We start from the raw sequence: 24,994 nt of genomic DNA on the forward strand, positions 1-24,994 counted from the left end.
TGGGCACTAGGTGTTGTCTGTGCTCCTGCTACTGGGAAAGGCGCTCTTCTTCTCCCTGGTCATCTGCAAGATTGGAAACAGCAGCACTTTGGTGCTCAACCGAGCTCTGTCTCCTGCTTGTCTGATCTGCTGGCACAGTGCAAGATTGATACCATGTTGTCCGTCCTGTTTGTTCTATCTTCCATCCCGCCTCTCAGTGGACCTTTGAGCAGTTTTTCTTTATTTGTGCTCGTAGTCGATTAGGGTGTTCATCTTGAAGTGGACTTGTGGAGAGGGTAACTAGCCCGTCCACACCCAGTGCAGTCTTTCCTGCTTCCAGTCAGTCTTCCCTGACCGCCTCTAGTCTTTCCTGGATGCCAACTGACCTGTGTGCAGTGGTCACTGGAGTTTCAGCAAAACTAGATATAAGCACAGGTAAGGGCTACCTGCAGGGCATTTCCGCCTGACACACCTCTGACGGTGCCAAAGGGGGGTAGTTTCAGGGTCATTGGCCGGGAGCCACCCTTCATTGATGTTTCGCTCCATTAATCCCGGAACATCTCACGGAGGTGGAGCAACCACGGTATCCCTGCCGCCCCTGCAGCTACCCCTAGGACCCCTGTTTCCCCTACGACGTGTCCTTCCTTCTCAGCCACAGCCAGAAGCTGGCTCTTTCCGCCTCCTCTAACAAGACCTTGGATGCCTTCTTCAGCTTTGGCCCTTTCACTCCTATGTTACTCAAGAGGCGCTGGATGGATGTTCCGATAAACCCCCTGCAGCCAACCTCCACAGGGCAGATAACGATCGACCAACCTGCCTCTCGACACTCAGCTGCCAGCTTGGTGTATTTCTCCTTCTTCCTTTCGAATGCTGCCTCCATTCCTCCCTCCCAAAGGAACGTGAGCTCTGCCAGGATCACTGTTTTGACTGAAGGGGACCACAGGATGATGTCTGGTCTCAGAGAGGTCGTGGTTATCTCTAGAGGGTCCACTCTTAAGCTTCAGTCACATCCAGGTGTTAACAGTGATCTTCTCTCCCTCTGGGTGATGTTCTGAGCCCCTCTCCCTTGTCCAACAAAATGGATCAGCTTTCGTGCTGTTGAAAGGTGGTCTTTGGCTGCTTCCAGCCGTCGTACCTCAAGGACTTCTGCCAGCTTCAGCAGGACCTGATCATGTGGCCACCTGTACCAACCCTGAGCCAGAGCTGTCTTGCAACTGGACAGGATGTGCTGAAGACTTGGGTTTGGGGCATTGCACAGATGACAGTTTTCCTCGGAGCCGTACCACCGACTCAGATTGCTGGGTCTGGGAAGGGTGTCGTAGGTGGCCCGAGTGACCTTGTACAGCTCTTCCTCACTCCTGACAATTTCTTCAATTACCAGGTCTTTTCTCTTCATTCTTGTAGCTTTTGATCAAAACTTAGGGGGGGCTGATCCCCACCCCAAGCTAGCTCTCCCTGACTGTGTCCTGCCAACAATCTCTCTGTGCATCAACCTGCTGATGGCCTGGTCAACAGCCTCTTCAGCCTTCCACTTAATTGGAAAACTTAATTGCCTACCCCTGGTTTATGGCTTTACAGAGCCAGCATGCCTGCCATAGCACTGATTACTACTACAGGTTTCTGAGTCAGGGTCAGTTAAGCAGCTGCACATGGCTAAGTCTGAGTTTTACACATCTGAGCATTTTTAATAGTCAACACCATATCCAATCTCTAAACAGACAATAAACCAGCTCTAACTCAACTTTATTCTGGAGGAGAAAAAAAAACATCTGGTATGCCCCTCAGTCCAGTAGCAGCACCCTGAACCCCCCACAGCTATCACAGAGATATTTTCATATTACTACGTTAAACTACTAATTTACACTGCTGACATCCTCATTCATGATAGTAGTATACAAAAATGATTGTATTTTTAGTGATGTATATGATACTTAGGACTTTAAATTTATTTAATTCTAATAAAGAAAAACCTTTAGCATTCCTCCATTTCCTCAGTATAATCTGGTGAGTGTAAAATGGATCAGATTGTGGAACTGGAGCTGTAAGAACCAACCAAGGTGATTTGGATGCAAATGCAGGCAGGCTTTATTAATCCAAAAACGTAAGATAAAATCGTAATCCAAAAATACAGGCAAAGTTCAAAACCAGGAGTAAATCACAAGGCAAAATCGTGGTCTAAGACAGGCAAGGATCAAAAAACAGAAATAACAAATCACAGAAGTAAATCGCTCGATAAGAAACTAGTGTGTCAATATCTCGCAACTAGACTCAGTAATTGTCCCAGTATATATGAAGAGTTTGGTTCCAAAACGCCATTTTTTTAGTTTGAGTAAAAAAGGGTTTTCTTTAGTGAGAAAGTGGTAGGCTGAAAACCACCGTTTTCTGTTTCAAACTATCAAATACCATACTAAGGTTAAAATAACACAACAAAATCAAATCAAGATTTTAATATTTAAAGATTTATTTTTAAAAATAATTTGTTTTTTTGCAAAAAGCAATAAATCCATGCCAAGTTTTTTTTTCAAAATGTCTTATATATCCTTTGGCATCAATAGATTTTTTTTTACTGAAAATGTGCAAAATACAATAATAAATAACAGTAAATTGTAAATCTGAATCTAAAAACACAAATTTTAAAACATTTCTTTTCGATGAAGTGCAAAATTTCATTAACGAACAAGACATTAAGACAATAAAATCCCCAAAATCACGTTAAATTCATGTGCTGTAGTGTAGTGTAGTGTAGTGTGTTGTAGTATAGTGTGTATTGTGTGTGTGAACTGCAGATGCAGCCGGTATTTCCCCCCCTCCTGAATGCCTCATTTTCTTTACCTTTTCACGTACACGAGACTCTTTTGATGGCTTTCTCTTTTTTTCAATAACTGCTGCATGAACAGGCTCCTCTATACCATCAAAACCGCTCATTTTCGCGGACTTTGAGAGTGAAAAACGAAAGTGAAAGTAGGCTACACGAAATACCGGCCGGCTCAACAGGGCGCGTGCTATGATGTTTACATTAGATAGCTCGTGGAATGCTGCCCTGTGATTGGATGAGTGGAGATGTGGCGTTCTGCGGGAAAACAAGACTGGCGTTTGTCGCGTTTTGGAAAGAAAGAGAGAAAGCAGGGCAGTATTACACGGTGGATGTGGCGTTTTGATAAATTGAATATTGGCTTTTCAAGAGTGGTCACATAACATTCAGATTCTGGCTCTAACTCATTTTTTTTTTAAATGGCGTTTATCGTGTTTTGGAATCAAACTCTTCATATAGTCCTAGTAATAAACTGATGTCCGACAGGTGTGTGGGAGGGGCGGAGTCAGCTTATAAGTACTCCGCTGAGGCTGATCTTAAAGGTGCAGGTGTGACAGGAGCTTTTTGTTTATTAGTGAGCAATTTTTTATATCACGATAGTATAATACGTGTTTTAACTCATTCTTCTAGCAATAATCTGGTAATTTAATTCATATCTTTATAACTGCACTGTCCATGTCACGTCCTGGTCCTGTTCTGTTTCTGTCCTCCTTTCTGTGTTCGTGTTTATCCCTGTTTTTTTATCTCTCTCTGTGTCTGTCATTTGTCCTCTACTCCTGTGCCGTCCTCCACGTGCTTAAGTGTTTTCCCCCAGTGCCTCCTCCTTCAGTCTTTCCACCTGTGTCTCGTTTGTAGCTCTGCACCTTTGTTACCTGTCGTCAGGTGTTTCCTGTGGTCCCTCTGTATGTATAGTCTGTGTGTTTCCGTTCTTTTTGTGGGTTCTTGTACATTTATAGGTTTTTAAAGTTTTTGCAATTTTCCGAACTGACTGACCTTCATTTCTTGAAGTAATGATGGACACTCATTTTTATTTAGTTAGCTGATTGGTTCTTGCCATAATATGAATTTTAACAGTTGTCCAATAGGGCTGTCGGCTGTGTAGTAACCTGACTTCTGCACAACACAACTGATGGTCCCAACCCCATTGATAAAGCAAGAAATTCCACAAATTAACCCTAATAAGGCACACCTGAAAACCATTTCAGGTGACTACCTCTTGAAGCTCAGAAGCAATAATCAGAGCAAAGGGTGGCTATTTTGAAGAAACTACAATATAAAACATGTTTTCAGTTATTTCACCTTTTTTTGTTAAGTACATAACTCCACATGTGTTCATTCGTCGTTTTGATGCTTCAGTGAGAATCTACAATGTAAATATTCATGAAAATGAAGAAAACGCAATGAAAGAGAAGGGGTGTCCAAACTTTTGGCCTGTACTTCCTAAATGAATCATCTGAACAGACATGTAATATGTACTAAGGTTAAGACCTAATTATGTAGTAATCAGTAGCCATTTAATAACCAGCAGCTGCATTTATAAGACAAGTAAGGGGTTCCTGTGGCATTTTAATGTTTAAACTGAAAATTTTATTTATTTTTAAGGAGACTGTCCTTAGAGAAAACTGTACTTTTTTCATTGATTAGAAAAGAGAAAGAGTACAATTTCTGAGAGCTTAAGTATTCTTGCTAGTTGCTTTCAAGTGCCACCAATTAAAACCCACACCACGCTAACTGCCCTTGGTCCAACCTCCGGGACAAACCATTCCATGCTCAAAGTGGGGGGGGGGGGGTCATCACAGTAGTTTAGCTAGTTTATGATTTTTGTTAAGCTTTGTGCTAACAATATTTTTTGTTGCAAGGTTAAACCAGAACACTGCCAATCACTGATTTTTTCCTATATTTTATACTTTGAGATTGTTGGATGTTCTAATAAACCTAAAATGCATTATTAATAATATAAGACTCATTTTCAGCCATTTCTTATTGTTACATTATCATAAATGCTATGGATTTACTTTATAATAAAAAAAAACTTTCGTTATGCCTATTCTTAAGTAAAATCTGCTGTGCTTTCCTCATTTTGTAGACTAGCTTCATGTAATCTTGGAGAAAAGACATGTGAAAGTCTGGGATCAGTTTTGAAGCTGGAAAACGTCTCCATAAAGGAAATAGATCTCAGTAACAATGACCTGCAGGATTCAGGAGTGGAGCTGCTTTCTGCTGGACTGAGGAGTTTACACTGTAAACTGCAGATTCTCAGGTTAGTTGGTTCATTACAAAATGATAAATGTGAAGAAATATTCAGTGCTTTACCAAGATCTTTATCTATAAAATATACACCAGGACCGTATTGAAAAGTGTACATAATCTACATCGTCCGCTATTAATATGGGTTGATGCAGATTTTTTGTCAGATTTTGTCGTGCTGGAACGATTACATGGATTGTTGTGGGGAATCTCTGTGGAGGGTTTATGGCAGGGGTCGGCAATAGGCGGCCCTCGGGCCAAATGTGGCCCGCAAGCATGACAAATCTGGCACATGAGGCTGTATGAACTTTTTCCTTTCTCTCTGCCGCACTCGGCTTGACTTCAGTTTCTGCCCGTTTTGGGTTCCCTATCTCCTTAAGGGTGGTTCTTCCTGGCTGCATCCCAATTCAGTAGTCGGGGCAGTGGTAGTTTATTGGACCCTGAAGACATGAGTTTGATCCTGCATGAGGAGCCATGTGTTTATTTATTTATATTTTCCTTTCTTCTTGGGTTTACCTGTTTAAAAAAAAACTGCCCCCCCACCCTGCTTGCCAGTAAATGGCTTGGAAAACATCAGCCCCCTGCTGATGGCTTGGAAAACATCGCCACCACCACACGCCCTCTCCCCCCACTCGCCTTGCAAAATAACTTGCAAAATAACTGACTGGCAGCCAAACTTAACTGCCAACCCCTGGTTTATGGCTTTACAGAGCCGGCATGCCTGCAATAGCACTGATTACTACTACAGGTTTCTGAGTCAGAGTCAGTGTTAAAGCAGCTGCAGATGGCTGAGTCTTTACACACAGAGTTTTACACATCTGAGCATTTTTAATAGTCAACACCATATCCAATCTGTAAACAAACAATAAACCAGCTCTAACTGAGCTTCATTCTGGAGGAGAAAAAAAATATCTGGTTTGACCCTCAGTCCATTAGCAACACCCTGAACCCCCACATCTATCACAGAGAGATATTTTCATATTACTACGTTAAACTACTAATTTACACTGCTGACATCCTCATTCATGATCATTTAAATAAATGCTCAGATTATTCATGTTTATATAGATTATTACATATGTATATATTTTAGAATCTGTAATGCTTCTAATAATATGCATTTTAATTTGTAGGTTAATATAGGTACATCAGACTATCAAAATGTCCTGCAAAATCTAAAAGTCTAAAAGTGCACCTGTCAGATGCAGTATTTGATCAGAAGCATCACCAGTAGTACACACAAATTAATGTATTTTTAGTGATGTAAATGATACTTAGGACTTTACATTTAACTAATTCTAATAAAGAAAAACCTTTAGCATTCCTCCATTTCCTCCGTATAATCTGGTGAGTGTAAAATGGATCCGATTGTGTAACTGGAGTTGTAAGAACCAACCAAGGTGATTTGGATGCAAATGCAGGCAGGCTTTATTAATCCAAAAACGTGAGGCACAATCGTAATCCAAAAATACAGGCAAAGTTCAAAACCAGGAGTAAAACACATGGCAAAATCGTAGTCTGAGGATCAAAAAACAGAAATAACAAATCACAGAAGTAAACTACTCGATAAGACACTAGTGTGGCAATATCTCGCAACTAGACTCAGTAAATGTCCCAGTATATATAGTCCTAGTAATAAACTGATGTCCGACAGGTGTGTGGGAGGGGCGGAGTCAGCTTATTAGTACTCCGCTGAGGCTGATCTTAAAGGTGCAGGTGTGACAGGAGCTTTTTGTTTATTAGTGAGCAATTTTTTATATCACGATAGCATAATACGTGTTTTAACTCATTCTTCTAGCAATAATCTGGTAATTTAATTCATATCTTTATAACTGCACTGTCCATGTCACGTCCTGGTCCTGTTCTGTTTCTGTCCTCCTTTCTGTGTTCGTGTTTATCCCTGTTTTTTTACCTCTCTCTGTGTCTGTCATTTGTCCTCTACTCCTATGCAGTCCTCCACGTGCTTAAGTGTTTTCCCCAGTGCCTCCTCCTTCAGTGTTTCCACCTGTGTCTCGTTTGTAGCTCTGCACCTTTGTTACCTGTCGTCAGGTGTTTCCTGTGGTCCCTCTGTATGTATAGTCCGTGTGTTTCCATTCTTTTTGTGGGTTCTTGTACATTTATAGGTTTTTAAAGTTTTTGCAATTTTCCAGACTGACTGACCTTCATTTCTTGAAGTAATGATGGACACTCATTTTTCTTTAGTTAGCTGATTGGTTCTTGCCATAATATGAATTTTAACAGTTGTCCAATAGGGCTGTCGGCTGTGTAGTAACCTGACTTCTGCACAACACAACTGATGGTCCCAACCCCATTGATAAAGCAAGAAATTCCACTAATTAACCCTAATAAGGCACACCTGAAAACCATTTCAGGTGACTACCTCTTGAAGCTCAGAAGCAATAATCAGAGCAAAGGGTGGCTATTTTGAAGAAACTACAATATAAAACATGTTTTCAGTTATTTCACCTTTTTTTGTTAAGTACATAACTCCACATGTGTTCATTTGTCGTTTTGATGCTTCAGTGAGAATCTACAATGTAAATATTCATGAAAATGAAGAAAACGCAATGAAAGAGAAGGGGTGTCCAAACTTTTGGCCTGTACTTCCTAAATGAATCATCTGAACAGACATGTAATATGTACTAAGGTTAAGACCTAATTACGTAGTAATCAGTAGCCATTTAATAACCAGCAGCTGCATTTATAAGACAAGTAAGGGGTTCCTGTGGCATTTTAATGTTTAAACTGAAAATTTTATTTATTTTTAAGGAGACTGTCCTTAGAGAAAACTGTACTTTTTTCATTGATTAGAAAAGAGAAAGAGTACAATTTCTGAGAGCTTAAGTATTCTTGCTAATTGCTTTCAAGTGCCACCAATTAAAACCCACACCACGCTAACTGCCCTTGGTCCAACCTCCGGGACAAACCATTCCATGATCAAAGTGGGGGGGGGGGGGGGGGTCATCACAGTAGTTTAGCTAGTTTATGATTATTGTTAAGCTTTGTACTAACAATATTTTTTGTTGGAAGGTTAAACCAGAACACTGCCAATCGCTGATTTTTTGCTGTATTTTATACTTTGAGATTGTTGGATGTTCTAATAAACCTAAAATGTATTATTAGTAATATAAGACTCATTTTCAGCCATTTCTTATTGTTACATTATCATAAATGCTATGGATCTACTTTATAATAAATAAAAAAAATTCGTTATGCCTATTCTTAAGTAAAATCTGCTGTGCTTTCCTCATTTTGTAGACTAGCTTCATGTAATCTTGGAGAAAAGACATGTGAAAGTCTGGGATCAGTTTTGAAGCTGGAAAACGTCTCCATAAAGGAAATAGATCTCAGTAACAATGACCTGCAGGATTCAGGAGTGGAGCTGCTTTCTGCTGGACTGAGGAGTTTACACTGTAAACTGCAGATTCTCAGGTTAGTTGGTTCATTATAAAATGATAAATGTGAAGAAATATTCAGTGCTTTACCAAGATCTTTATCTATAAAATATACACCAGGACCGTATTGAAAAGTGTACATAATCTACATCGTCCGCTATTAATATGGGTTGATGCAGATTTTTTGTCAGATTTTGTCGTGCTGGAACGATTACATGGATTGTTGTGGGGAATCTCTGTGGAGGGTTTATGGCAGGGGTCGGCAATAGGCGGCCCTCGGGCCAAATGTGGCCCGCAAGCATGACACATCTGGCACATGAGGCTGTATGAACTTTTTCCTTCTCTCTGCCGCACTCGGCTTGACTTCAGTTTCTGCCTGTTTTGGGTTCCCTATCTCCTTAAGGGTGGTTCTTCCTGGCTGCATCCCAATTCAGTAGTCGGGGCAGTGGTAGTTTATTGGACCCTGACGACATGAGTTTGATCCTGCATGAGGAGCCGTGTGTTTATTTATTTATATTTTCCTTTCTTCTTGGGTTTACCTGTTTAAAAAAAACTGCCCCCCCCACCCTGCTTGCCAGTAAATGGCTTGGAAAACATCAGCCCCCTGCTGATGGCTTGGAAAACATCGCCACCACCACACGCCCCCTCCCCCCACTCGCCTTGCAAAATAACTAACTGGCAGCCAAACTTAACTGCCAACCCCTGGTTTATGGCTTTACAGAGCCGGCATGCCTGCAATAGCACTGATTACTACTACAGGTTTCTGAGTCAGAGTCAGTGTTAAAGCAGCTGCTGATGGCTGAGTCTTTACACACAGAGTTTTACACATCTGAGCATTTTTAATAGTCAACACCATATCCAATCTGTAAACAAACAATAAACCAGCTCTAACTGAGCTTCATTCTGGAGGAGAAAAAGAATATCTGGTTTGCCCCTCAGTCCATTAGCAGCACCCTGAACCCCCACATCTATCACAGAAAGATATTTTCATATTACTACGTTAAACTACTAATTTACACTGCTGACATCCTCATTCATGATCATTTAAATAAATGCTCAGATTATTCATGTTTATATAGAGTATTACATATGTATATATTTTAGAATCTGTAATGCTTCTAATAATATGCATTTTAATTTGTAGGTTAATATAGGTACATCAGACTATCAAAATGTCCTGCAAAATCTAAAAGTCTAAAAGTGCACCTGTCAGATGCAGTATTTGATCAGAAGCATCACCAGTAGTACACACAAATTAATGTATTTTTAGTGATGTAAATGATACTTAGGACTTTACATTTAACTAATTCTAATAAAGAAAAACCTTTAGCAGTCCTCCATTTCCTCCGTATAATCTGGTGAGTGAAAAATGGAACCGATTGTGTAACTGGAGATGTAAGAACCAACCAAGGTGATTTGGATGCAAATGCAGGCAGGCTTTATTAATCCAAAAACATGAGGCAAAATCGTAATCCAAAAATACAGGCAAAGTTCAAAACCAGGAGTAAAACACATGGCAAAATCGTAGTCTGAGGATCAAAAAACAGAAATAACAAATCACAGAAGTAAACTACTCGATAAGACACTAGTGTGGCAATATCTCGCAACTAGACTAAGTAAATGTCCCAGTATATATAGTCCTAGTAATAAACTGATGTCCGACAGGTGTGTGGGAGGGGCGGAGTCAGCTTATTAGTACTCCGCTGAGGCTGATCTTAAAGGTGCAGGTGTGACAGGAGCTTTTTGTTTATTAGTGAGCAATTTTTTATATCACGATAGTATAATACGTGTTTTAACTCATTCTTCTAGCAATAATCTGGTAATTTAATTCATATCTTTATAACTGCACTGTCCATGTCACGTCCTGGTCCTGTTCTGTTTCTGTCCTCCTTTCTGTGTTCGTGTTTATCCCTGTTTTTTTACCTCTCTCTGTGTCTGTCATTTGTCCTCTACTCCTATGCAGTCCTCCACGTGCTTAAGTGTTTTCCCCAGTGCCTCCTCCTTCAGTGTTTCCACCTGTGTCTCGTTTGTAGCTCTGCACCCTGGTTACCTGTCGTCAGGTGTTTCCTGTGGTCCCTCTGTATGTATAGTCCGTGTGTTTCCGTTCTTTTTGTGGGTTCTTGTACATTTATAGGTTTTTAAAGTTTTTGCAATTTTCCAGACTGACTGACCTTCATTTCTTGAAGTAATGATGGACACTCATTTTTCTTTAGTTAGCTGATTGGTTCTTGCCATAATATGAATTTTAACAGTTGTCCAATAGGGCTGTCGGCTGTGTAGTAACCTGACTTCTGCACAACACAACTGATGGTCCCAACCCCATTGATAAAGCAAGAAATTCCACTAATTAACCCTAATGAGGCACACCTGAAAACCATTTCAGGTGACTACCTCTTGAAGCTCAGAAGCAATAATCAGAGCAAAGGGTGGCTATTTTGAAGAAACTACAATATAAAACATGTTTTCAGTTATTTCACCTTTTTTTGTTAAGTACATAACTCCACATGTGTTCATTTGTCGTTTTGATGCCTTCAGTGAGAATCACAGTAGTTTAGCTAGTTTATGATTTTTGCTAAGCTTTGTACTAACAATATTTTTTGTTGGAAGGTTAAACCAGAACACTGCCAATCACTATTTTTTTCCTGTATTTTATACTTTGAGATTGTTGGATGTTCTAATAAACCTAAAATGGATTATTAATAATATAAGACTCATTTTCAGCCATTTCTTATTGTTACATTATCATAAATGCTATGGATTTACTTTATAATAAAAAACTTTCATTATGCCTATTCTTAAGTAAAATCTGCTGTGCTTTCCTCATTTTGTAGACTAGCTTTATGTAATCTTGGAGAAAAGACATGTGAAAGTCTGGGATCAGTTTTGAAGCTGGAAAACGTCTCCATAAAGGAAATAGATCTCAGTAACAATGACCTGCAGGATTCAGGAGTGGAGCTGCTTTCTGCTGGACTGAGGAGTTTACACTGTAAACTGCAGATTCTCAGGTTAGTTGGTTCATTATAAAATGATAAATGTGAAGAAATATTCAGTGCTTTACCAAGATCTTTATCTATAAAATATACACCAGGACCGTATTGAAAAGTGTACATAATCTACATCGTCCGCTATTAATATGGGTTGATGCAGATTTTTTGTCAGATTTTGTCGTGCTGGAACGATTACATGGATTGTTGTGGGGAATCTCTGTGGAGGGTTTATGGCAGGGGTCGGCAATAGGCGGCCCTCGGGCCAAATGTGGCCCGCAAGCATGCCAAATCTGGCACATGAGGCTGTATGAACTTTTTCCTTTCTCTCTGCCGCACTCGGCTTGACTTCAGTTTCTGCCCGTTTTGGGTTCCCTATCTCTCCGTTTTGGGTATCCCTATCTAAGGGTGGTTCTTCCTGGCTGCATCCCAATTCAGTAGTCGGGGCAGTGGTAGTTCATTATACAATATTATAATTCACAGGCAACATTGAAACAATTTCAGGCGAGAGGAACTCAAACCAAATTATTACAATGTGCCTGTACTCCGTCAATAACACTTCTGTTTCCAAAGTTTAAGAGGTGCATACTGGTATGGTGTGGGTTTCATGACATGATAATCTGTGTTCCTAGAGAGTAGAGTATATCAGACATTAAATACATTTGAACGTGTGATTTATCAATGGAAATTTTACAATTACTTTTTTATTTTAATTAGGATTTCTGAATGTATTTTTTACATTGAGATGCTATTTTTTCTTAGAGATTCAGCTATTATAGTGTTAATCATGCTACTCATATCTCTCAGTCTGCCACTGTCACTCTTTCTCTCTCTGTTAATAACTTACTTTAATTTTCTTTCTCTCTAGATTATCTGGGTGTATGATCACAGAAAAAGGCTGTTCTTCTCTGTCTTCAGCTCTGAGTTCAAACCCCTCCCACCTGAAAGAGCTGGATCTGACCTACAACCACCCAGGAAAGTCAGGAGAGAAGCTGCTTTCTGCCAGACTGGAGGATCCACACTGCTCACTGGAGACACTCAGGTATGAAGAAGTACTCAGGGGGAAGATTCAGGTGTGCTGCAGATGTTATATAGAGTGATGAGGGTCAGTTAGAGATAAAAGAAGAGTGATCAACTGTTTAGAGAGTCCAGTGTTACCCTTTGTTAGAATGAGCTACATTTTCTCAGTTAAATTAATATATTTTTAATAATAAAGTGCACAGTGCATATACAGATGTGGTGTATTCAGCCTTTTGATGTGGATTTTGTACTTTAAACTGAAATAATATTATAAGCTGAAAGCAACTCATATCATCCAGCTTCAGATCAACACAGGAATAATAAGAATCCAAGTACAGGATCAGAGTTTGCCCATAGACAGAACGTAAAGATTAGAGTTCTGCACTACAGATTTCGTAGCGTGATGAACCCTCAATGTACGTTATTCATAAATCACAGCGTTTCAGGTGTTAATAAAATGGATTGAGCTCATCAGAGTTTAGAGTAAAGTGAAGTCCACATGTTTGTTGGTTAAAAGTTGAAGACTCCATGTTTCCTTTGTAGCTGGATCTTTATGGTTCAGCCTTTACTTCTTCACCTGTTCTAAACAGAGACCCTATAATTCTCCCTCACGCCCCCTAGAGGCTGGGAATAAAAGAAGAAGCTAAAGTGTGACAGCATATTGAATCTGTTATTAGATATTAAAATTTAAATCTGAGGCTCTGGTTTCCTCTAATTGTGTTAATGGTGTTATAAAGGAGTGGGTGTTTCTTCTTAAGGATTAACGTTAATTATTGTGTATCAGGAAAATCCAGAACTTCATATTCCTTCACCATGTTCACTAATATAAACCCAGAGAGAGAAACTCTGCATTTCACTCTCACACCCTGCTGATCTGTGTGTGTGTGTCTGTGTGTGTGTCTGTGTGTGTGTGTGTGTGTGTGTGTGTGTCTGTGTGTGTGTGTGTGTGTGTTTAGAATGGAACATGGAGGCGAAATAAGAATCAAACCTGGATTAAAGAAATGTAAGTTTTCTCTCACACACACACACAACACTCACACACACACAACACTCACACACACACTACACACACACACACACTACACACACACACTACACTCACACACACACACTACACTCACACACACACTATACGTACATTACATTGCATTTCACTTTTAAATGATGGAATCAGCAAAAGCTCATCCTCTTCTTTATCTTCTACAATATTTGATGAACTCATCTTAGGTTTATTGAACTGAACTGAGTTTTATCTCTGTCTGAACTCAGTTTCTCGATGTGATTTTTTATTTCTAAAACTGTACGATGAGAGAGAGAATGAGTGAGAATGAGCTTCAGCTGCATCTGTCGCTGTTCAAACACAACAAACCATTCAAACGTGCAGTGTGAGTTATCCACAACGCTCTCCATTAAAATAATCACACAGTGTACGCTAGAGTTAAGATCAGACCCAAAGAATCCAGCCCGACCCATAAACTGTCATTATGAACCCGAGCCTGATTTAAACCCCACATTTCTTCATGAGTAAAAAGTTAAAACTGAGCTTTTTAAAAACGTTTTCAGGCTTTTTAAATGAGCAAAATCTGTTCAGAATTATGTAAATTAACATTACAGCACTGAAGAAGCAAAGACCTATTATTAAATAACAATATTTATTAATAACATACACACACTACACACACTACACACTCACATACACACACTACACACTCACATACACACACTACACACACTACACACTCACATACACACACTACACACAGTACACACTCACATACACACACTACACACACTACACACTCACTACACACACTACACACAGTACACACTCACATACACACACTACACACAGTACACACAGTACACACTCACATACACACACTACACACACTACACACTCACTACACACACTACACACAGTACACACTCACATACACACACTACACACAGTACACACAGTACACACTCACATACACACACTACACACTCACATACACACACTACACACAGTACACACTCACATACACACACTACACACAGTACACACTCACATACACACACTACACACTCACATACACACACTACACACTCACATACACACTGTACACACACTACACACTCACATACACACACTACACACTCACATACACACACTACACACAGTACACACACTACACACTCACATACACACACTACACACAGTACACACACTACACACTACACACTCACATACACACACTACACACACTACACACACTACACACTCACATACACACACTACACACTCACATACACACACTACACACTCACATACACACACTACACACAGTACACACTCACATACACACACTACACACTCACATATACACACTACACACACTACACACTCACATATACACACTACACACTCACATACACACACTCACATACACACACTACACACACTACACACTGACATACACACACTACACACTCACATACACACACAACACACTCACATACACACACTAAACACACTACACACTCACATACACACACTACACACACTACACACTCACATACACACACTATACACTCACATACACACACTACACACACTACACACTCACATACACACACTACATACACTACACACACTCACATACACACACTACACACTCACATACACACACTACACACACTACACATACACACACTACACACTCACATACACACACTACACACACTACACACTCACATACACACAGTACACACTCACATACACACAGTACACACTCATACACACAGTACACACACTACACACTCACACACACACAGTACACACACTACACACTCACATACACACTCTACACACTCACATACACACTCTACACACACTACACACACACACACACAGTACACACACTACACACTCACATACACACTCTACACACTCACACACACACAGTACACACACTACACACTCACATACACACAGTACACACTAGGGCTGCACGATATATCGTTTAAGCATCAACATAGCGATGTGCGCATGTGCAATAGTCACATGGCGGGATCTGTGATGTCACGTAAGGCAATAAAAACTCATGTTGCAGTGTTTTGATTCTTGACACAAGAAGTAGATACACAGCGTTCTGAGTGAACAGCGCCGCCTCTGGCTGCTGCTGAAAAAGGCAGGGGGATTGATGGTGAGGGGAGGTGGAGGTGGAGGGGGAGGGGGTGTAAACACGAGGTAACCGCAGGGTTCATACGGTCACGAAACCTGGAAAAGTCACGGAATTTGAAAACAGCAAATCTGAGCGGAGCTTCAGCTGCTGCACTGTAACTGTAATTCACTCAGTGAGAGAAACATGCTGATTTAATGCTGTCCGGCTTCATTCAGACTAAAGAAAGGCAGAGACGCGAGGACCCCAACTGCAGGAATGGGATATTTGTAACGTTACACAGGAGAAGCAGCACGGAGCTAGCTAGCGTTAGCTAACTAAACACGCCCCGGTGTTTACCTCCGGGAACAGCATGGTTACCCTGCAGCGCTAAAGCGCAGAAATCTCTCTGTTCCTTTAAACTGTGATACAGACTGTCCGGATTTAACTTCTCCAAAACACAGCGAGACCCCGCGCGCCCGCCGCTGCCTATAGCACTGAGACTGAGAGATATCAGAGGTGTGTTTGAAGGAGGGTTATCTTATTCAGTGTAGATCAGTTTCCATCGTGTACATTAAAAAATAAATGTTAAAATTAAAAGGAAAATGACTAGTTCTGTTTTAGTTTCTGTTACAGCATAACCTGAGAGCTCGATGCAACAGTGTAGTTTTCTTTACTAATATTTTAGAGTGGCTCTAAAAGTAAGTGACATTTGATTACTTTTGCTTCATTCTACTAATTGATAAGTGAGGTTTTATATTAAACGTATTACATGTTAAATAGTTCAATAGAAAAAAAAAATCTCTGTGACCAAAAAAATCTGCTTTAATATTTTATTTTTGTGCCCATTTTAAAAGGAAAAATAAATAAATTATTAGCTGGTTGCTTCTAATAGTGATTATTATACTGTAAACTGTTCAGTTCTCCTGGTGTTGGAATCAGCTCAGAGTTAACTCAGTTGTACACAATAGAGCTCTCAGGATTTAACACACATTTTATTATAGAAAATTGTCAGCATTGCTGAAAGAAATGTTTTTTTTATTTAAATACATTTTAAGTAAGATATAGGCCTACTATAATCAGTTTTAACATTTTTAGTTTTATTGTTCATGTCTGCACTGATATTTTAAAGACGGTCATGAAAACTGTTGGGTTTTTTGTTTTCCTTCTTTCCAACAGTAGGTATCTCAAAAACTAGTCTTTACCAAACAAAAAGTAAGCAGACTTCAGGAACAAAGAGATGCAGGCTTTATTGCAGTGAGCACGTAACCCCTGACCGTCTGTTACGAACTAACTCTTCTCCTCGGACCAGGAACATTTCTACAATCTTGTACAGCATAGTACGTACATACCTGGTGATTTGAATGCACAAATCTATCTTTACCTTTTGACTCTACTTCTACGTTAGGACGGACCCTTTTGGTTTTTTCCTTATAAGGACTGACCATGTTGTTTCTCCATAGTTAGATCACCTAGGTCATAGGTCAGCTTTGTTTACTCACTCGGCCGTCTCTGCTGCTTTGTGACAGCTGTGTCTGTACACCAAGAATTCTTTGTCTCTGGCAGCTCTTCATACACTAGTGTATTTTTGTACATGTTTAAATTCCAACAAAACGTTTAGAAAAGTCGTGGAAATGTTTTAGTTGAAAAGCGTATGAACCTGTAACGGCCTGAGACAGCGAGTATAAAGCTGTGCACCTCAGTTCCGCACAGTTTAGCAGTGCAGATATTTCCAGTTAAAGCTGAATTCATGCTTTTAATCCCAGAAAAATAAACGCTCTTATTTACCTTTTAAAAGGCCATTTAAATGCTTAGTTATGGCTGTTCTGCTGTTTTTCTCGGGTTTTGAGTGATTAGCTGACTCTAAAGCGCTGACTCAGCTCTCGGTCGGTCCGGTTCTTGTCAGTACTTGTGTTCTTGTGGACTCGGGAAACGTCATCAGTCGCAGCCCAAGAACTGTTCCAATTCAGAAGATCACAGTTAGCCAAGCACACAACTAATACCCGGATGTGTTCTTGCTCCGCCCACTTCATAGAGGATGCATGGAAGGTGACTTGTGTGAACTTGTCACAGCCCGATATCCCAGAATGCACCTCTCAGCAGTATCAGTGTAATGCAGGAGGAGAAGCACCTGTATGTTTTTAAAACAGTACTGCTGTGTGGTAAAATAATGTTTGAAGTTATTTTTAGGGAGAATGTAGGGCTTTAGACTTCAGATATGTGTTTATTTGTTAAGAAAGCGGCTAGGTGAAAATGTGCTCCTGTGTTTTCAGCTCCTCCCGTCCTCGGAGTACACACTCGCCATCCCAACTTCCCAAGTCCGTACTCACCAAGTACAGGAGTCCAGACTTGTGTTCTTGTGTATTGGGAAACGGTCCGGGTCTCTGTGGTGAGACAGCGTGCGGGTGGGGGCGGGGCCGGTGACATCACGGGTCCTGCATTGTGTAATATCACAATATACATCTCAGAAAACTAAAACAATACAATGTAACATTTTACATATCGTGCAGCCCTAGTACACACACTACACACACTACACACTACACACACTACACACACTACACACTACACACACACTACACACACACTACACACTCACTACACACACTACACACACTACACACACACTACACACACTACACACGCTACACACACACACACACACTACACACTCACATACACACTACACACTCACATACACACACTACACACACTACACACATACTACACACACTACATACACTACACACTACACACACTACACACTACACACACTACACACACTACACACTACACACACTACACACTCACATACACACACTACACACACTACACACACACACACACTACACACACTACACACACTACACACACACTACACACACTACACACTCACATACACACACTACACACTCACATACACACACTACACACTCACATACACACACTACACACACTACACACTCACATACACACACTACACACTCACATACACACACTACACACTCACATACACACACTACACACTCACATACACACACTACACACACACATACACACACTACACACTCACATACACACACTACACACTCACATACACACACTACACACACACTACACACTCACATGCACACACTACACACTCACATACACACTACACACTCACATACACACACTACACACACTACACACACACACACATACACACTACACACATTACACACACTACACACACACACACATACACACTACACACACTACACACACATACACACTACACACACTACACACACTACACACACACTACACACACCACACACACACACACACTACACACACTACACACTACACACACTACACACACATACACACTACACACACTACACACACTACACACTACACACACACACACACACTACATACTACACACACTACACACACACTACACAATACACAGACTACACACTACACACACTACACACTCACATACACACACTACACACACTACACACTACACACTCACATACACACACTACACACTCACATACACACACTACACACACTACACACTCACATACACACACTACACACTCACATACACACACTACACACACTACACACTCACATACACACACTACACACACCACACACACTACACACACACTACACACTCACATACACACACTACACACTCACATACACAAACTACACACACTACACACTCACATACACACACTACACACTCACATACACACACTACACACTCACATACACACACTACACACACACACTACACACACTACACACTCACATACACACACTACACACACTACATACACTACACACTCACATACACACACTACACACTCACATACACACACTACACACTACACACACTCACATACACACACTACACACACTACACACACACACACACTACACACTCACATACACACACTACACACACTACACACACACTATACACACACTACACACACTACACACACTACACACTCACATACACACACTACACACACTACACACTACACACACACTACACACTACACACACTACACACTCACATACACACACTACACACACTACACACTCTACACATTACACACTCTACACACTACACACTCACATACACACACTACACACACACTACACACTCACATACACACACTACACACTCTACACACACTACACACTCACATACACACACTACACACTCACATACACACACTACACACACTACACACTCTACACACACTACACACTCACATACACACACTACACACACTACACACTCACATACACACACTACACACTCACATACACACACTACACACACTACACACTACACACACTACACACTCACATACACACACTACACACATTACACACACACACACTACACACTCACATACACACACTACACACTCACATACACACTACACACTCACATTACACACACTACACACTCACATACACACACTACACACTCTACATACACACACTACACACTCTACATACACACACTACACACACTACACACTCACATACACACACTACACACACTCACATACACACACTACACACTCACTACACACACTACACACTCACATACACACACTACACACTCACATACACACACTACACACTCACATACACACACTACACACTCACATACACACTACACACTCACATACACACACTACACACACACACATACACACTACACACATTACACACACTACACACACACACACTACACACACTACACACACATACACACTAAACACACTACACACACTATATACACACTACACACACTACACACACCACACACACACACACTACACACACTACACACACTACACACACTACACACTACACACACTACACACACATACACACTACACACACTACACACACACACACTACATACTACACACACTACACACACACTACACAATACACACACTACACACACTACACACTCACATACACACACTACACACTCACATACACACACTACACACACTACACACACTACACACTCACAAACACACACTACACACTCACATACACACACTACACACACTACACACTCACATACACACACTACACACTCACATACACACACTACACACACTACACACTCACATACACACTACACACACTACACACACACTACACACACACTACACACTCACATACACACACTACACACTCACATACACACACTACACACACTACACACTCACATACACACACTACACACTCACATACACACACTACACACTCACATACACACACTACACACACACACTACACACACTACACACTCACATACACACACTACACACTCACATACACACACTACACACACTACATACACTACACACTCACATACACACACTACACACTCACATACACACACTACACACTACACACACTCACATACACACACTACACACACTACACACATACACACACACTACACACACACACACTACACACTCACATACACACACTACACACACTACACACACACTATACACACACTACACACACTACACACACTACACACTCACATACACACACTACACACTACACACACACTACACACACTACACACACTACACACTCACATACACACACTACACACTCTACACATTACACATTCTACACACTACACACTCACATACACACACTACACACACACTACACACTCACATACACACACTACACACTCTACACACACTACACACTCACATACACACACTACACACTCACATACACACACTACACACACTACACACTACACACTCTACACACACTACACACTCACATACACACACTACACACACTACACACTCACATACACACACTACACACTCACATACACACACTACACACACGACACACTCACATACACACACTACACACACACACTACACACTCACATACACACACTACACACTCACATACACACTACACACTCACATTACACACACTACACACTCACATACACACACTACACACTCACATACACACACTACACACTCACATACACACACTACACACACTACACACTCACATACACACACTACACACTCACATACACACACTACACACACTACACACACACTACACACACACTACACACACACTACACACTCACATACACACACTACACACTCACATACACAAACTACACACACTACACACTCACATACACACACTACACACTCACATACACACACTACACACTCACATACACACACTACACACACACACTACACACACTACACACTCACATACACACACTACACACACTACATACACTACACACTCACATACACACACTACACACTCACATACACACACTACACACTACACACACTCACATACACACACTACACACACTACACACATACACACACACTACACACACACACACTACACACTCACATACACACACTACACACACTACAAACACACTATACACACACTACACACACTACACACACTACACACTCACATACACACACTACACACACTACACACACACTACACACACTACACACACTACACACTCACATACACACACTACACACACTACACACTCTACACATTACACACTCTACACACTACACACTCACATACACACACTACACACACACTACACACTCACATACACACACTACACACTCTACACACACTACACACTCACATACACACACTACACACATTACACACACACACACACTACACACTCACATACACACACTACACACTCACATACACACTACACACTCACATTACACACACTACACACTCACATACACACACTACACACTCTACATACACACACTACACACACTACACACTCACATACACACACTACACACACTCACATACACACACTACACACTCACTACACACACTACACACTCACATACACACACTACACACTCACATACACACACTACACACTCACATACACACTACACACTCACATACACACACTACACACACACACATACACACTACACACATTACACACACTACACACACACACATACACACTACACACACTACACACACATACACACTACACACACTACACACACTATATACACACTACACACACTACACACACCACACACACACACACTACACACACTACACACACTACACACTACACACACATACACACTACACACACTACACACACTACACACACACACACACACACTACATACTACACACACTACACAAACACTACACAATACACAGACTACACACTACACACACTACACACTCACATACACACACTACACACTCACATACACACACTACACACACTACACACACTACACACTCACATACACACACTACACACTCACATACACACACTACACACACTACACACTCACATACACACACTACACACTCACATACACACACTACACACACTACACACTCACATACACACTACACACACTACACACACACTACACACACACTACACACTCACATACACACACTACACACTCACATACACACACTACACACACTACACACTCACATACACACACTACACACTCACATACACACACTACACACACACACTACACACACTACACACTCACATACACACACTACACACTCACATACACACACTACACACACTACATACACTACACACTCACATACACACACTACACACTCACATACACACACTACACACTACACACACTCACATACACACACTACACACACTACACACACTACACACTCACATACACACACTACACACTCTACACATTACACACTCTACACACTACACACTCACATACACACACTACACACACACTACACACTCACATACACACACTACACACTCTACACACACTACACACTCACATACACACACTACACACTCACATACACACACTACACACACTACACACTACACACTCTACACACACTACACACTCACATACACACACTACACACACTACACACTCACATACACACACTACACACTCACATACACACACTACACACACTACACACACGACACACTCACATACACACACACTACACACATTACACACACACACTACACACTCACATACACACACTACACACTCACATACACACTACACACTCACATTACACACACTACACACTCACATTACACACACTACACACTCTACATACACACACTACACACTCACATACACACACTACACACACTCACATACACACACTACACACTCACATACACACACTACACACTCTACACACTCTACACACTACACACTCTACACACACTACACACTCACATACACACACTACACACTCACATACACACACTACCCACACTACACACTCTACACACTACACACTCTACACACAACACACTCACATACACACACTACACACACACTACACACTCACATACACACACTACACACTCTACACACACTACACACTCACATACACACACTACACACTCACATACACACACTATACACACTACACACTCTACACACACTACACACTCACATACACACACTACACACACTACACACTCACATACACACACTACACACTCACATACACACACTACACACTCACATGCACACTACACACTCACATTACACACACTACACACTCTACATACACACACTACACACACTACACACTCACATACACACACTACACACACTACACACACACTACACACTCACATACACACACTACACACACTACACACTCTAAACACTCTACACACTACACACTCTACACACACTACACACTCACATACACACACTACACACTCTACACACTCTACACACTACACACTCTACACACACTACACACTCACATACACACACTACGCACACAACACTCACATACACACACTACACACACTACACACTACACACTCTACACACACTACACACTCACATACACACACTACACACACTACACACTCACATACACACACTACACACTCACATACACACTACACACACGACACACTCACATACACACACTACACACATTACACACACACACTACACACTCACATACACACACTACACACTCACATACACACTACACACTCACATTACACACACTACACACTCACATACACACACTACACACTCTACATACACACACTACACACACTACACTCTCACATACACACACTACACACTCACATACACACACTACACACTACACACACTCACATACACACACTACACACACTACACACATACACACACACTACACACACACACACTACACACTCACATACACACACTACACATACTACACACACACTATACACACACTACACACACTACACACACTACACACTCACAT

At 41.0% G+C, this 24,994-nt stretch overlaps 1 protein-coding gene across 3 annotated transcripts in view; it reads left to right on the forward strand.

Moving 5' to 3' along the window:
• Positions 1 to 24,994, forward strand: part of LOC111190424 (NACHT, LRR and PYD domains-containing protein 12-like) — a 238,610-nt gene that overhangs the window by 160,791 nt on the left and 52,825 nt on the right. The gene's annotated exons all lie outside the window — the stretch shown is intronic.

Source organism: Astyanax mexicanus, chromosome 1 (assembly GCF_023375975.1).
Source record: "Astyanax mexicanus isolate ESR-SI-001 chromosome 1, AstMex3_surface, whole genome shotgun sequence".
Classification (NCBI taxonomy): Eukaryota; Metazoa; Chordata; class Actinopteri; order Characiformes; family Acestrorhamphidae; genus Astyanax; species Astyanax mexicanus.